At 42.7% G+C, this 16262-nt stretch overlaps 1 protein-coding gene across 2 annotated transcripts in view; it reads left to right on the plus strand.

Annotated features, from left to right (window-relative positions):
- The first annotated feature begins 12579 nt into the window (after nt 1-12579).
- The window catches only part of Acsl1 (acyl-CoA synthetase long chain family member 1), a 67567-nt gene continuing 63884 nt past the window's right edge, over nt 12580-16262 (plus strand). Inside the window, exon 1 of one of the 2 annotated variants that reach the window (XM_042699833.1) lies at nt 12580-12733. The gene's annotated coding sequence lies outside the window, so the exon portion shown is untranslated. The remainder of the gene's footprint in view (nt 12734-16262) is intronic. The other variant, XM_042699822.1, reaches the window with a different exon arrangement.

The raw sequence follows: 16262 nt of genomic DNA on the forward strand, positions 1-16262 counted from the left end.
CCAGTGTCTTTTTGTTTTGTTTTGTTGGTTGTGGGGCTTGAACTCTGGGTCTGGGTGGTGTCCCTGAGCATTTCAGCTCAAGTTGAGTACACTACCACTTGAGCCACAGTACCACTTCTGGTTTTCTGGTGGTTAATTGGAGATAAGAGTCTCACAGACTTTCTTGCCCAGGCTGGCTTTGAACCACAATCCCCAGATCTCAGCCTCCTGCGTAGCTAGGATTACAGGCATAAGCCATGGGTGCCTGGCTCCAATCAATGTTTTGAAGTGAATACATGAAGCCACACCCATAGGAGAAAGCTTCAACCCATTACATGCAGATGTGAGGTATACTGTTAGGGAACCTGCAACTCCCTGCTGTCAGTAATGGGCACAGCTGGAAAGTTACAATAAAGGACATACTATGTGGCAAACTACAGTGCTAGCTGTTATACCTCCTTTTTAGATGTGAAAACTGAGGCTCAGAGAGATTAGTCACAAAAGAAGTGGTAGAGCTAGCCTCTGTAGTCTTTAGACTTTAAAGACTACAAAGTGATTGTTCTTTTTAATTTATTAGTTGCTTTGAGCTAGGAACCTTAAGAAACTACCAGGACACTTAGGAGAAATGTTTATGAGGTGAATTCATGGCTCAAAAAAGCTGAGGTGCAGGCTTAGAGCCAACTGAGGTGTTGAGCTGGTGCTTGCCTGGTGCAGTGGAGAAGGAAATGAAAGCAGACTTGGGGGGGAGGCTGCATGTGTGTCTACTCATCCAAACGCAGCATCCCTCTGAGCTGATAGCCCAGTACCAGGGATACTAGTGTTCTGCTTACAGGAAAATAGTAAAAATGATCTGACCCAAGTCTTATCTGTTTGCCATGTTATTTATAGATGCATTCAACTCAGGGAAATTTAAAAAGTCTGTGCGTGTGTGTGCGCATGTGTGTGCGTATGACACATAGACATTTTGTAAGTGGATGTGTGTTAGGCCACATGGGCAGAATTGGGCTTGCTTATGTTCTCTGTTGCACTTGATAAAGAAGCTGTGTTATAATCCAAAAAGGTGAGAAGACCAGCAGACCTCAGATTTTAAGAATGGAGTAAGAAACAACCATTGATGATTTAAGCACTAATCTAATTTGAAATTAGATTTCTAAGCCATAGACTTAGAATGGTGAGAGGGAACTCTGCTTTTCTTCATTTGACATATATGTATCGTCTTCATAGCCAGCATGAGGCATGGTGCTAAGGATCTCTGTCAAATTAAAATTGAGTAAGGGACATTCTATATGTGTGCATGTCACAATTCAGTGTGACAAGTTCTTCGGTGGAAAAATGATTTTTTTTAAAAAAAGCTGTGAGGGCACCCTAGAGGAAAGAGACATTATACCAAGAAAATGGAAAAGAGTTCTATTAGAAGTTATTAGAAGTGACTTGTCAGTTCAATTATATAAACATGCATCAAGCACCAGACACTTATTCGCTTGGAGGTGGAAGGTGTCTAAAATACTGACTATCTTCAATGTCTGCCGTCAACAACCAAATTCAAGCTCCCAGGACTAGAAGCTCCCATTACAAGCTGCTGCAACAAAGACTGTATACCTGAAGTATAGAGTAACAGAGTCCGGAAACAACAAACCATGTGTGCATATTCTGGGGAAAGCGATGTCTGAGTTAGGTTTGGTAGGATGAATAAGAAAGATGCCCAAATCCAAAAGCTTCCCAAGAGAAACAGAACTCCCAAAATATATAGAGCATTCACTAAGGATGAAGTTGTGTACAAAGGACTTTATAGACCTGATCACCTAGCAAGCTTTTGAGATAAACACTATTACTATAGTATATGTATCCTTAGGTATATTTCTTTTCAGGTATTAAAACCCATGGAATCTGGCAGAGTATTTACAATGTGGCCACCACAATTCCATTTCTAGCATACATGTTCTTGGTTACCCTTTCCCATATTGATAAATACTTACCATGTTTTGCTTTGATCAATGGGAATACAGGAAACATGATGTATGCAAAGACTAGAAAAGCAATTGTACATTGAGGTTTGTCCCTTTTTCTATATTTGGAGCATTGACAGCCTCCATTTGAATGTGCTTGAGCCCTCTTGCTGAAGTGTCTTTGTGGAGAACTGAAGGACCTCAACACATAGTTTTTCAACCATCAAACCTGTGAATGAGACCATCCCAGGACCCCAGATGTTCCCCCAGCAGAAAGAGCCAAGCTGAGATCAACAGAAGAACCACTCACCTGAACCCAGCCCAAGAGTCAAACCATATAAGGATGAACCAATCAAAAACTATTGTTTTAAGCACCTAGGTTTTGGTGTGACTGTTATACGGCAAAAACGAATTGATAGATGGGAATCCTCTGAGTGATGATGTCTTGCAATAAAAATGATCAGTTTTTTTTAATTTTTGTTTTTCAGGAATACATAAAAATAGTAGTATAAAAGAAATAAATTATAGAGGACACCAGGAAATGGAAAGAACTTCTATGTTCTTGGATAGGCAGAATTAATATAGTGAAAATGGCCATATTACCAAAAATGATACACAAAATCAATGCAATTCCCATCAAAATCCCAATGATGTTCTTTGTTGAAATAGAGAAAACAATCCAAAAATTCGTATGGAACAACAAAAGACCTAGAATAGCCAAAGCAATTCTAGGCAAAAGAAACAATGTGGGAGGGATCATGACACCAGATTTCAAACTCTCCTATAGAGCCATAATAACAAAGACAGCTTGGTACAAATGGTACAGATTAGAAGATCCAGAAATAAAATCACATACCTATATTCAGCTGATATTTGACAAAGGAGCCAAAGATATACAGTGGAAGAAGCATAGCCTCTTTAACTATTGGTGCTGGGAAAACTGGGCACATGCAGAAAACTAAAAGTGGACCTCAGTCGGTCACCATGCACTAGCATCAACTCAAAATGAATTAAAGACCCTAACATCAAACCTGATACCCTGAAACTACTGCAGGACAGAATAGGAGAGACACTTGAACTTATAGGCACAGGCAGGAACTTCCTGAATAGAATCCCAGGGTCACAACAAATTGGAAAATGGGACTACCTTAAAGTAAAAAGTTTCTGCACAGCTAAATATAGAGCTATCAAACTAGAAAGACAGCCAACTAATTGGGGAAAAAAATATTTACCAGAAATATATCAGACAAGGATCTAATATCCATTATATACAGGGAACTCAAGAAACTAATTCCTCCCAAATCTAACAAACCAATCATTAAATGGGCAAGGGAGCTAAGGAGAGAATTCTCAGAAGAAACAATGGCAAGGAAACACATGAGGAAATGTTCATCATCCCTGGCCATAAAGGGAAGGCAAATAAAAACAACCCTGTGATATCACCTTACCATAGTCAGAATGGCCCACATCCTAAATTCAGCCAATGACAAATGTTGGAGGGGATGCGGAGAAAGAGGAACCCTATTGCATTGCTGGTGGGAATGTACACTAATACAACCCTTTGGAAAGCAGTCTGGAGATACCTCAGAAAGCTAAATATAGACCTCCCCTATGACCCAGCCATACCACTCCTAGGCATCTACCCTGAGCAACAGGAACAGGATACAAGGACACATGCACCTCCATGAAATTGCAGCACTGTTCACAATAGCCCAGATATGGAAACAACCCAGATGCCCCACTACAATTGAAGGATCCAAAAATCGTGGTACCTATATACAATGGAATATTATGCAGCCATTAGAAAGAACAAAATAATGGCATTCTCAGGGAAATGGATGGAATTAGAACAAATCATTTTGAGCGAGGTGAGCCAAGAGCAGAGAGACAAACAGCACATAGTCTCCCAGATATGTGGATGTTAAATCCAAAATGCAAGGAGATATGACAAAGTAAACAGGATTCAAGAAACAAAGGACCTCCTCTCTCAATTTGTCATATCATTTCTAAATGACTCCATGTTCTTGACCACATAGTGTGTGTGTGTGTGTGTGTGTGTGTGTGTGTGTGTGTGTGTGTGTGTGTGTGTGTGTGCACATCTGAGGGAAACTAGTAGAAGGACACAGAATCAGAGGAAAAGGGGAAAATATACAACAGTGGGGCCCATCAGCTGAGCTGGACATTGATGAAAATGAACTAAGCAACTCAAGGGCAGTGATGGGAGGGAGGGAATGAGAGGGAAAGAAGGAACAACTGACACTAAGCAAAAGGAAAGGAATGTACAAATCACCAGATGTGGAAGAAATAGTTGTATTGTCAAAGCTCATAGAATTCACACACATTATAGACCCCGATAATGACAATTTGCCTTGTGAAGGTTAAAATGTGTTTGTGACTTTAAGTATCACTATCTTACAGTACTGTGAAATTTGTGCAATCACTTTATCTCAATAAAAATTATTTTGCAAAGTAGTAGTATATCTTACAGTTGCTTGTGGTTTTTTTTTTTTTTAACTTCATGCAGTAAAGCTTCATAGTCACTTGGCAGATGAGAAAGCTAAGGATTTGAGAGATATTTGCTTTGACGTATAAAACTAGTAAGCAATGGAATTTAAATGTATGTACCTTTCACCAAGCTCACGGTTCTTCACCTGCTGATCGTTACATCGAGCTGGGAAAGAGTATGACAAACAAACTGAGTTGGCAAGGAAGCGGGGATCGGTTACAAAGGGGCCAGAGGGGACCTTGGAATAAATTTGAATTGTGCTGTTTGAAAATGAGAAGCCAGTTGAGATGGAGAGATAACAGTTAAACAAAATCTTCATATTACCTCAAGACACAGGAAATTTTGATCTCATCAATAGCTCTGTACGGTTACAGAATAGCAAAGGAAGGAGAGAGTCTGAGGCTAGGACAGCGGGCAGGTTCTACTTCAGAAGGACGGGGGCGAAACCCAGGGAAACCACTGGGAGCTGCAGGGACTAACTCTCCCTCATGAAACTCACGGGTCAGGTGCATTTGGAAATAAAATGGATGTGGTCAAAGAAAGAAATAGGGCTTAATTAGGTCCCTTGAAGATTATGTGGTTATTATCAGTACTTTGAGAATAGTGTTGCTTTGGTGAGCATGGCTCTTTTCCCTTCCTACTAAAGCCTGTGATAGCAAATCCAAACAGTGTCACAACAGTGACCCAGAAAAGAGATTTCCTATCTGGATTAGATTGATTAACTGTGAAGCTAACATAGCTTGGTTTTCAGGGCCACTCACAGAAGCCCCTTGTGAGACTTAAGGAGGAGCTATGGCCACATGCTCACACAGGGCACATTTCTACAAACTTTACAAAAGACAATTGAGTGCTATCAACGGAAAGAGGCAACCAAGTCTCTTCTGTTACCATTCCCCCATTTGGTAGAAACTGAAGTAGCTGGAGTCATTTTTGGAACCCACCTAAGGGGAACTAGGGTTGCACCTACGTTTGTTTGGTTTGGAGGAGCTGTATTTGTGAAATTTGCATTAACAGGAATGCCTTCGGGACTACTCCAGTCTCTCTGCCAAGTCGTCAACCATTCTGGCAAGAGACTCTATGTTAACCTGTTCTAAGGCACCTGGAAGCATGTTGTCAGAGAAAGAGAAATGGGGAATGAAATGTACATATCTGGAAAGCATACTACTGAAAAGCCTTCCTGTCAGCCCTCATTCAAAATGGAAAGCTTTAGATTCATGTCTCACCAACATGTCTCACCACTAATCAAAACTCTCCATTTAAGAAACAAATGAACAAACAAACAACAAAGCCTTATCATGCCAGGTGCGATGGCTCACACCTTTCAACCTAGCTACTCAGAAGGTGGAGGTCAGGAAGGTCCCAAATGAAAGCCAAGCCAGGCAAAATGTTCATGAGACCTCATCTCAACATTGAAAAAGTTGGGTGCGGTATAATATTTGTCATCCTAGCTACAGTGGAAGTGTAAATAGAGGGCAGCAGGCTCAAGCTGGCCCAGAGAAAAAGCATAATCCTATCTCAAAAAATAAACAAAGCCAAAAAATATTTTTAAATGGCTGAGGGTTTGCAAAGCTCAAATGATAGAGCACCTGTCTAGTACATGTAAAACCCTAAGTTTAAACTCAAGTACTAGCAAAGTACTCATAAGGAAAAATTGATTTTTTTTCTATTTCTTCATAGAAAATTGTATTAAAAAATGTCATATGGGGCTAGGAATGTAGCACAATTGTAAAGCACTTACCCAATATGTGAAAAGCCCTACTTTCCATTCCCAGCACTGCCATTTTTTTTTTTAAGTGATGGGTGCTCTTCTTCCCAGCCTCTATCATCCTAATTAGGAGAAAGGCAGGGACATGCCAATCAAAGGATATTTTACAAAATACCCAACCAGTATCCCTGCATAGGCCCTATAAAACAAAGCTAATCCAAGAAATAGCCATAACTAAGAGGAGCCTAAGGGGCATAACACCTAAATGTAATGTGCTATCCTGCTTTGGATCCTGGAACATAAAAAAGGACATAGGTACAAATTAAGGAATGTTTAATTATGGTTGGGTGTTAGTTATAACAATGTATCAATTAGCCAGTCCGTTGGCTCACACCTGTAATCCTAGCTACTCAGGAGGCTGAGATCTGAGTATCACGGTTCAAAGCCAGCCCGGGCAGGAAAGTCCATGAGACTCTTATCTCCAATAAACCAGGGACAGCGCCTAAGCCCAGAGTTCAAGCCTCACGACCAACCATAAAAAAAAAAAAAAGTATCAATTATTATTACTAGCATAGCAATTGTAACAAGTATGCCATACTAGTGTAATACAGTAACCAGAGTGGAATTTAAATAAAGAGTTTATGAAAACCCTTCTATAATTTTTCTATATATTGGAAACTGTTCCAAAAAGTATTTTTTTCCTACAAAATCTCATTTGAATCTCAAACACAGGAAATCAACTTAGCTATGGAGCAAAGAAAAATAATTTTAAAAAATTAGAATATTTTCTAAACTTTAGGACATTTATGGTTCAATTATGGACAAGATTTTTTTCTTCTATTGCTGGAGCCCTAAGGAAGCCAAGAGTTTTTCAACTCATATTTTACTATTATTTCTGTTGTCATTCAGAAGAAATACTTTTATGACTAACTTTGTACATTTCTTTCAAAGGTCCTCATAACTGCATTAAACTTTAGTCCCCATAAAATATTAACCAGTTGTTTGGCCTGGATTGCATGTGAAGAGTTAGAAAAATGTCGTATTAAACAGTACCAACTATACATAACTACTATGCTAGTACCTGTATCCAGGGGAAGCTACAGTGGTTTCATGGGATACAGATGGAGTGTCAGTCACTGATGCCAATTTTTCCTCAAGCCATCCCATTGCTAAGATTTGGAATAAAAAACATGACTATCATTCATGGATGTGGCTACATTTCACACGACCATGCTCAGAAATGCAACAGATGGAGACGATTAATGATAAAATGGCAATCATAACTTTGAAGTTGACAATCATAATGGAAACTTTCATTGTCAGTCTTTTCATTTGTTTGTAAATGAAAGAATTTGGGTTCTTTTTAGTTTCTCTTCCAGACTGATCAATTAGTTCGAAGGCAGCCAGAAATAGCCACAATTTAATCAAGGCAAAAGATAATATTATTGAGGCTAGAGCAACTGAAGAGATTTAAGCTTTCAGGAAGAAATTTGTTTTAATGTGACAATCAATAGAATTTTGTACATATGATTAAAGAGATCATTCAAAAAATGAAGTTAGAAGGTTAAGATTGTTTTCATTTTTACTTTTCTAACCAGTTGATAGGAAACTGTTAACTATAGAGGCTGCAGCCTTCATTAATTAGGACAGGTCCAAAAAAGAAATGCAAATCAAAACTACATTGAGATTCCATCTCACCTCAGTTAGAATGGCCATAATTAAGAAAACAAATAACAGATGCTGTCCAGGATGTGGCCAAAAGGGACTACTACTACACTGTTGGTGGAAATGTAAACTGGTTCAAACACTCTGAAAAGCATTATGGAGGTTCCTCAAAAGACTGGAAGCTCCCCTATGATCCAGCAATCATACTCCTGGGCATTTGCCCAAATGATCACAAATGAGGCCACACCAAAGCAACCAGCACAACTATGTTCATTGCAGTATTATTTACTATAGCTAAGATATAGAACCGACCCAGATGCCCCTCAGTAGATGGATCAAGAAAATGTATGTATGTATGTATACACAATAGAATTCTATGCTTCCATCAGAAAGAATGACATCACCCCATTCATAAGGAAATGGAAAGACTTGGAAAAAAATAATATTGAGTGAAGTAAGACAGATCCAAAGAAAAAATAGGCCTCATGGTTTCCCTCATTTGTAATTATTAGTATATCAAGGATAGTCCTAGCAGAAGATCACAATAGCTCAATAGCTATGTACATATGACCATAGAAAGTGATGCTAATCAAAATGAACTCCAACATATGACAACAAGGGTTTTTTTTTAATGTACTGTATGAAGCATTTTCTTTTTTCTTTCATTTTTTTCTTTATTTTATTCCCTGTTGTCACTGTTTTTTATTTTGGTACCCTGTGTCTTGTCTAAAAATTACTACGATTTGGGAAAGGGAAGGGGAATCACAAAATGGTGAGACAAAAGGCAAAGGGTGAACTAATGTAACTGTGATACGCATACGATAATATGTTGGAAATGAACTTTACAACTCAAGAGGAATCAGGAGGAGAATGGGGGATGGGAGAAAATGAGGGAAGGGATGACACTGTTGAAGAAATGTACTTACTACCTTACTTATGTAATTGTAACCCCCCTGTACATCACCTTTACAATTAAATTAAAAAATAAGGTCAAGGGTTGTGAATTCTTAGAATCCCATTCCAGAGTTAGAGAGATTCAAATCTGTTTTACAGAGAGTAAATTAGAGCTTAATTCAGATTTGCTGAAGTTGTGTTCTCAATCACTGTGCAGTGCTGTCTCTCATCAGAGGTTTTATCTGATGGACACAGGACAACCCCATAAACTGTGAAGCTTTCTGAAATGATGAGAGAAATGTTTTTGTTGTTATTTTTGTTTGTTTTGTTTTAGTGGTAGTCTTATCCTGAAAAGAACCTGAGTGTTTATTTAGCCCAGCCCTCTGATTTCTAGAGGGAAAACTCTTAAGTTTCTAATGAAGGAATAAAGCTGAAGCTGCTTCTTATGTCACCTAGCAGCTTCTGTCAGAGGGTAGGGACTTAGATCTAATTCTGGTATGTGTGCACTTCCCATTCTAACATTGTCAATCACCTGCGTTAAGAGTTATACCCCAAGGGGTTGGGAAGGTGGCTCAGTGCTAGAGTGCTTGCCTTGCATGTATGAAGCCCTGGGATCGATTCCTCAGCACCACATAAGCAGAAAAAGCCAGAAGTGGCACTGTGGCTCAAGTGGTAGAGTGCTAGCCTTGAGCTGAAGAACTCAGGGACAGTGCCCAGGCCTAGAGTTTAGGCCCCACAACAGACAAATAAAAAATTAAAAATTAAAAAAAAAAGAGTTATACCCCAGCCAGGCACAAGTGGCTCACACCTGTAATCCTAGCTATTCAGGAGGCCAAGATCTGAGGATCACAGTTCAAAGCCAGCCTAGCCAGGTAAGTCTGTGAGACTCTTACCTCCAATAAACCACCAGAAAACCAGAAGTGGTGCTGTGGCTCAAGTGGTAGAGCACTAGCCTTGAGCTGAAGAGCTCAAGGACAGCGCCCAGGCCCAGAGTTCAAGCCCCACAACTGACCAAAAAAAAAAAAAAAAAAAAAAGAGTTATACCCTAGGGAAGAGCCACCTCATTTGAAGGGAAGATGTCTTGGAAAGAAAAGAGACAAGGTGAGAGGATCAGTAAGACTGCCTTCTACATCTTATAAAATGAAGTGTGCTACCTTACAAATTCATATGTTCTAGTACTGCAGAATGTGACCTTATTTTCATAGAGTAACTTTTTATTTTTTTTGTCAGTAATAAGGCTTGAACCCAGGGTCTTGAACTGGCTTTTCCCCTCATGCCTGGGACTCTACCTCCTGAGCCACACCTCCATTATTGGCTTCTTGCTAGTTGATGTGGAGATAGGAATAGGGTTATCTGCTCGAGATGGTTTAAAACTGTAATCCTCAGATCTCAGCCTCCTGAGCAGCTAGAATTATAGGTGAGAGCCTCTGATGACAGACTGGAAATAGGACATTCATAGAAGTTTTCAAGTTAAAATGAGGTCATTATGGTGAGCACTAACGCAACATGGCCACTGTCATATAAAGTGGCAATTTAGATCGTATACTAAGAAAGGAAGGTGCTGTGGGGAGACAGAGAAAGAAGACAACCAATGGCAGCCAGAGATATCTGGAAGAGATGATTCTCTGATAGCTCTCAGAAGGAAGCTATCCTGCCCACATCTTAATTTCCTACACAGAGTCCCCAGAATGAAGAGACAATAAATTTCTCATATCAAAGTCATCCAGTTTGTGGTATATGGTTACACAGCCAAGACATATACTACATATACCAAAGAACTAGTTGGAGCAGAAGTAGGAAGGAAAAGAAGAGAATAGAATGATAAAATCCTGAGTGGAGGGAGAGAGAAAGAGGCAGGGAGAGAGAGAGAGAGAGAGTTAAGCAGAGAAACCCAGAATTAGCCAAGTGGAAACCAATAAACATAAATGTAGAGTGTATTTTTTCTCATATATGGGCGAATGTAGATCTGGAAGATGATGTAGAAGAACCAGTTGTTACAGAGGCCATTGATGGGGTGGAGACACTCTCAGGACCACTGGACAATGAAGCCCAACACACTCTGGGAGGAAATAAATACTGCATCCCCCTTTAGGTGCTCTGGACAAGAGAGAGATACTCTGAAAAAAGTCTTTAAGGTTGTTTAATTTTTTTGGGTGGGTACTAGAATTTTAGCTCAAGTCCTCACATCCTGAGTAGGCTATTTTGTTCAAGGCTGGCACTCTACCACTTTAGGCACACCTTCATTTCTGGCTTTTCGATGGTTAATTTAAGAGTGGGTAAGATGGACTTTTGAGCCCAGGCTGGCTTTGAATTATGATCCTCAGATCTCAACCTTCTAAGTAGCTAAGATTACAGGTGTGAGACACCAGTGCCAAAAAGACCTTAAGTTATTATTTGTTGGAGTCAACTTGAGGCATGCTTGTGACTAGAGGGAACAAATGCCATTTGATCAGAGTGTAAGCCTCAGTCTAATTTCCCAGGTTGGTGTGCACATGCTCTGGAGGCAGGCTATCGTGTTTTCCAAGTGCAACCTTGCCCTTACTAACAGTGTTCTCTTTGGTAAATGGGGAATAATGACAGCAGCACCTCATAGGGTTATGCTGATTAAACAGGGCCATACATGTTAAATGCTCATAGCAGTGTCTGTTATTCTGAGAGAATTTTATCTATTTATTTTTATGTTTTTGTTTCTGTGGTTCATGGGGCTTGAACTATAGGACCTGGGCGCTGTCCTTGGGCTCTTTTTGCTTAAGGCTAGAGCTCTGCTGCTTAGAGCATCCTCAGTGCCACTTCTGGCTTTCTGGTTGGTGGTTAATTGGAGATAAGAGTCTCTCTGACTTTCTTGCCAGGGACTAGATTTGATCTGCAATCCTCACATCTCAGCCTCCCAAGTAGCTAGGATTACAGGCATGAGCCATCAGCACCAGGCTTGAGAAAAATTTATTATAAGAAAAATTCTTCTCAGCTCTCAAATCCCAAGACGTATTAGACAACAAATCTCCACCCAATGCTAGGGTGCAAACACTCCGTACCTGGACAAATGTTTGTTAGCTTAAGGGATACTGGTAGACCTCAGGTGCTCCAAGGAAATGCAACATTTAAGATGTGAGCCTGAACTGAATTGCATTGGCCACTGAAAGTTCTTCCTCCCACAGATCATGCTCTGGAATTCTTCAAACCCGCACAGCCACCGCTGAGCAGCTCAGTCCAACTTGGCAGGTGAACGTTGCCCTTGAGCAATGGCTAATCTGCTTTCTGCTCAATTCCACCCCCCCAGGCCTGAACTGCTCAGCGTTGCCTCAAGTCCAGGATATTACAGAAGTCCAAACACGTCTTCCTAGCCAGGGATTGTGGTGAAACCTAGTGTGGGGACCATGGTGAAATCAACATAAAAGATGTCGTGTATTTATTTCATTGCCAAAGAACAATAGAAAGGGAAACTCTTTGGACCCTCATAGACAGACAAGGCCCTTGCCCGCCAAGAAGTCAGGGAAGGCAGATGGTTAAGGATGCTATGGGGCAACTACTGTCCAAGCAAGGAGCCACATTTCCGGGGTTCACAAGGCTCCAGGGTTCAGGCGCTGGGCTCTCCCTCAGATTGACAGTGAAACCTGAGGGCAGTCTGGGAGGTTCTAGCCACGTTAGTTGGTTTCCTTCTTCTGTCACTGGCAGAGCTGGCGCGCTCCAGACTGGGGGAAGGGAGGGGGGGTGTTGCGAGGAGAGGGGGGAGGAGGAGGCGTGAAGGAGGGGGCGTGGAAGCGGACGAGTGGCGGAGCTGGGCGGGGCGTGTCGGGAGCGGGGCTGGCGGGGCGGGTCTAGGGATGCGGGGTGGGGCTCGCAAGCTGGAGCGGGGCGGGGCGGGGCGGAGCGGGCGCGGCACGCGCACTTACAGCAGCCAGCCGGTGCGTCTGCCACGACGGGGGCGCAGCCAGAGGGCAGCTGTGGCCGCGACTGGTTAAATAGCCTCGGGAGCTGGCGCGGGGCAGTGAGCGGACTGCAGTGACAGCCGCCTGCGGAGCGGCCTGGGCAGCGGAGGAGGTGAGTGCGCCCGCCGCGCAGGGCCCCGGGTCTCGGTTGGAGGAGCGCGCGCGCGCGGCTGGGGTCTTTACCCGGCCGGGCCGACCGAGCAGCCTCGGAAGCGGCGGCGGCGAGGGACACGGGAACCACCTCGCGGTTCCCGGGATGTTCTGCTTTTCCGGTGTCTGCTCTGCGGCCTCGTTTCCCTCGGCCGCGGGGAGGCCGCCGGAGCCTCCGCCGCCGCTTCCTGCGCCCTAGCCCCGGTTGCTGGCCCGCCCGCCGCTTCCTGCAGGCGCGGGGCCGGGTTCACGGGGGCGCGCGTCGCGGGACAGGCCCTTTGCTGGTGTGGCGGCGGCGGGGACGGGCCCTGCCCGGGGGCGGGTCCCTGCACTCAGGTGCGAGGCGCGATGGCCTGGCGGGGTTGGGGACCACCGCGAGCATCCCTCGCTCCGGCCCCCCGGGGGCCCGGGTGCGTGGGGCGCGCTGCACCGCGCGCGGCGCCCACGGCCGGCCCCGTGTCGCCGGGCGCTGATGGTCCCTGCGTGGAGCGCTCTCGCGGGAGGGTCAGTGGCAGCACCGACAGCCGCTGGCCGCCGTAGGTAGAAATTCTCGCGGTGTCTCCGGAGCGCCCACAGCCTCTGCACACAGCCCTGCTCGTTCAGCGGTGTTAGGAGCGCTGGCTTGGTTATTTTCAGTCCTTATTTCATCACCTTGCGGCGGTAGACGGCCGACGGAGGTGGCCTGAATGGACACGTGGATTAAAATCTAAAGACTGAACGCTGCAGCTAATCAGTGTAGCTGTCAAGGCTTGCAAACGCTTCTCCCTGCTCCACCTAAGCTGAAGGTTAGGGAACCTAATTAAGACCCGCCAGGATACCAAGTGCCCTTCAAGTGCCCTGGCTAAGAATTTTAAGTGTTTCTTGGAGCTGGAGTATCCGGAGTTCTCTGATTATCCATAACCTTTCTTTTAGTTCATTGACCTTTGATACCACGAGAGAAACTACTGGTCAGATTGTGCAGTTTGTGTCACACATTTCACAACATAACCTGTAATTAGCCCAATGAAAACAATTATAGAACACACACACACAAACACACACACGCTTTTGTTTGATTCTAGTTCTTTTCAGGCGTGTGCAGCAGGTAAGTTACTCAAAAGCTGAGTTGATGGTCTGCATCAAGAAAGCATAGCTAAAAGGATCCTGTCTTCTGTAGTTGGACAGTACAGCGTGATACAATAAATGCAGAGCAAACAGGACCAGGTCTTTTTTTCTTCTTTCTTGTTCCTGCTCAACTGGGAAAAATCTCCTCCTAGCCTGACTGGTTCCTCCTTATTAAAGACTGCAATACATTTAGATTGCTCTCTCTCTCTCTCTCTCTCTCTCTCTCTCTCTCTCTCTCTCTCTCTCTCTCTCTCTCTCTCTCTGTGTCTCTCTCTTTCTGTGTGTGTGTGTGTGAGAGAGAGAGCACTAACATTTTATGAATGGATACTTGTAGCATACTTTACTCTCTCCTCTCAAAAGAATGTAGGCATATTAAAGACTTCTGTTTTCTAAATTTACTGTAAACAAAGATTTTTAAACCTCCCTTCCCCCACAATCATAAACATTTTGGCATATTTCCTTCCCATGTCTGTTTTTATTTATATTTTGACAATATTTTAGGTCCTGCAGGCAGTATTATACAGGCAGCCCAACTAAAAAGGATTCTCTGGTCTTTTTATTTTTTGGTATTTAAGGGGTGACAAGTGACAAAATGTACATTGACAAGGTATCTATTTATCCCATTCAGGCAGAGTTTTGATCTTTGTTTCATCATAAGTTTGGGATGACTCAAAGTGTACCGGCATGCCACAGTGCTGTGCTTGATGTCTAAGTCATATGATATCTTTAGTTTTGATGTGTTGGTCTTGTAGAATATGACTGTGTCTGGTGTAAGGGCGGGGGTTTAAGAAGAGATCAGGTGGCTCTGTCATTTGTAGACAGAAGTTTGTCATTTTTCTCCCTGTCTGTTTTTTTTTTTTCTGGGAAAAAAGCTGGACTCCAAGGATACTAGTCATTTCTAGGGGTTTCTACTCAATAACTTCAGAGGACACTTAATGTTTAAGGCTAGTTGAATTTCTTGTTCAAGTTTACCATTTAAAACAGATGCCCATTGTTGCCTTGCATTTATTGTCCCTTACAACTAAACTCTATTCAGTTTGAACCCATTAGTAATGTTTTATAGATGGTCTTGTGCAAGTGATGTGCAAGGCTCCTATGTTACAAAATAGAAAAAAACAATTTCTTGAAGGCAGCTCAACGCTGTCATGTCCTGAAGCCATACTCTGCAACTGACAAAGTAGGTAAGGTGCCAGAGTTTTTATTGAAGGTCATCAGTCCAACTTGGTATTCAAACAAACACTTTGGGTCATAAAATACCTTTGACACTAATGCCTGCAGAATATTTCTCAGTGCACCAAGCTGATACAGAGTGGCCCCAAAGTTGACTGAGTTTCAACAGAATAGTGCTCAGAGAGCCTTCTGAGAACTTGAAAGAACCACAAGCCCTAAAGTAGGAGCTTGAGATTTCAAAAACTATATGGTAGAGACAGCTTTCCCAGCATTTGTGATAGCAGCTTGGCCTCTCATCTTCATCAAATGCTGCTCCCCAGGAAAGTTTTAAGTTTGTATAATCCTGAGGCTATAGACCGTATCAACAAGAGAAAGTACCACATAATATCTATCCTGATATTTATAAGTTTTTAAGTGTAAAAGGCAACAGTATCAAATCAATGGTAACCTTGGGAAGGCTTAGGTCGCGGATGTGCTGTGTCTGTGGCTGGCTAGGAGGGACGGCACTTTTGGACAGAAACTTAACCTGGTGGTGGTCGAAGGACCTGTTCTGGGCTGGGGCATGCCTCAAAAGGATACATTTGCTGTCTCCTGAATCTAAGATTTCAAAACTGTTGGCTCAGCATAATGGGCTGCTTCTCTTCATGAATTATTTGCTAGTCTTCCAGTTTTAAATACAAATTTGCAAGCTGTCTAAATCTAAATCAAAACCATCCTTCCCCACTTATATTTTTTTCATGTTATAAAAGTAATGTGTGAGGCCTGGGAAGGTAGCTCAGTGGTAGAGAGCTTGCCTTGCATGCATGAGGCCCTGGGTTTGATTCCTCAGCACCACATAAGCAGAAAAAGCCCAAAGTGGTGCTGTGGCTCAAGTGGTAGAGTGCTACCCTTCAGCTGAAGAGCTCAGGGACAGTGCCCAGGCCCAGAGTTCAGGCCCCACGACCAACAAAAAAGAAAAGAAAACAAAAGTAATGTGTGCTTTTTAAAGAAAATAGGACCAATATATTTTTTAAATGAAGGTCTTCCAGATTTAAATACCATTAACAATCTGGTGTGTTTTCTTCCTGCTTTATTTTTTAAACCCTAAAAACATTGAAAAGGAACTTTAAATCATGTATTGATCAGAGGCACAAGTTTTGTTGTTGTCTGTTTTTTGCCAGTCGTGGAGCCTGAACTCTGAGCCTGGGCTCTGTCCCTCAGCTCTTCAGCTCAAGGCT

Source organism: Dipodomys spectabilis, unplaced genomic scaffold, assembly GCF_019054845.1.
Source record: "Dipodomys spectabilis isolate Male_0828 unplaced genomic scaffold, ASM1905484v1 ptg000009l, whole genome shotgun sequence".
Lineage (NCBI taxonomy): Eukaryota > Metazoa > Chordata > Mammalia > Rodentia > Heteromyidae > Dipodomys > Dipodomys spectabilis.